Source organism: Suncus etruscus, chromosome 3, assembly GCF_024139225.1.
Source record: "Suncus etruscus isolate mSunEtr1 chromosome 3, mSunEtr1.pri.cur, whole genome shotgun sequence".
Taxonomy (NCBI): Eukaryota; Metazoa; Chordata; class Mammalia; order Eulipotyphla; family Soricidae; genus Suncus; species Suncus etruscus.
This window is the reverse complement of record NC_064850.1, coordinates 32,471,274-32,472,595: the sequence shown is the minus strand read 5'-3', so window position 1 is coordinate 32,472,595 and position 1,322 is coordinate 32,471,274. Positions and strand designations below refer to the sequence as shown.

At 47.5% G+C, this 1,322-nt stretch overlaps 1 pseudogene; it reads right to left on the bottom strand.

Annotated features, from left to right (window-relative positions):
• Nucleotides 1-318: 318 nt before the first annotated feature.
• LOC126004254 (death-associated protein kinase 2-like) lies at nt 319-796 on the bottom strand (annotated as a pseudogene).
• Nucleotides 797-1,322: the final 526 nt, after the last annotated feature.

Sequence of the window (1,322 nt, the reverse complement as noted above, 5' to 3'; positions counted from 1 at the left end):
CAAAGAAGAATTGATGTTGTTGGGAAAATAGCAGGTGAGAAGGCTGGAGAATTTGGAGAAGCTGCAACAGATTGGAGCCACCAGAGGGCCTTAAACAAAAGTATCCTGGGGAGGGGAGAAACAAAACAAAACTAAACTAAACTAAACTAAAAAAACAAAGGTGTCTTGTAGGTTAAGGTGATATTTTTTTCTTCAGTAGGAAGTCCATGTTATTTTTTTGGTTGCCAAAGACACAGGCCTAAACAAAGGTCACAGAGGTTAAGGTGACATTTTTTTCTTCAGTAGGAAGTTCATTTTCCTTTTTTTTGGGGGGGGGCACTAAAGACACAGGCCTAATGCAAGGGAGTCCTTGATATCAAAGTGGGCTATTTTCTTGGCGTGAAGGTAGTTCACCCCCTCCAGGATCTGCTTAATGAAGCTGGTGGCCTCTTCCTCACTGAGTAACTCCTGGGCCAAGAAGTCGAAGAGCCCCCTTCCAGACGCAAGCTTCAGGATGAGAACCACATCCGTGCTGCTCTCATACACGTCATGCAGTGTAATGATGTTGGGGTGTAGTAGCTGCAGCAAGACCCCCACCTCTCGCTCAAACTGGCATATGCCCCCGATGGCTGGCCCTGCTCTGCCGTTTCATGATAAAATTGGCTGCGTACTCCTGCCCAGTGAGTGCTCTTCTCCCGGCATGTCTTCACAATGCAAACCGACCATTCCCCATCTTCTTCCCTACGTTGTAGAAATCCTCTACCTTCTGGTGCTTGAATGTTTCCATAACTGGAATCTTCATAGAGGCCTGGACCATCTGACCACTTGACCACTGTTTTTTCTTTTAGCTTCCCTTGCCATTCAGCCAGTTCATTGGACTCCTTTTGGAGACTGCAAGGTTGCTGCATGAAAAGCACTTGGGGAGGTGTGTGTGTTCAACCTAGGGTGCTCTGCTAGGAGTGCGGGGTCCGGGGATACTCGGCTTGGGGGTGTGCCGTCCGGAGTTGCACAGTCCGGACTATAACGGCTTCAGTTCGCCTGCCCACCTACCAAACCCGAGGAACTGACAGACAGAGCGACATGCCCTGTCCCAGGAGCCAGAAGGAGCTCAGTCAGGACTTCTAGGCACCCCTGCTGGAGACTCCTAGGGAAGAAAAAAGGAGGAGGAAAGGGAGGAAAAGAAAGGGGGGCGGGGAAGGAAAAGAAAGACTAAGAACAAGTGAAAAGAAGAAAAGGAAAAAAATTGTGGTCCTCTGGGAGTCTTACCTACTTCTGGAACCAACAAAACTAAATAAACTAAACTAAATAAAACTAAATTAATAAAAAAAGGAAAGGAAGGGGAA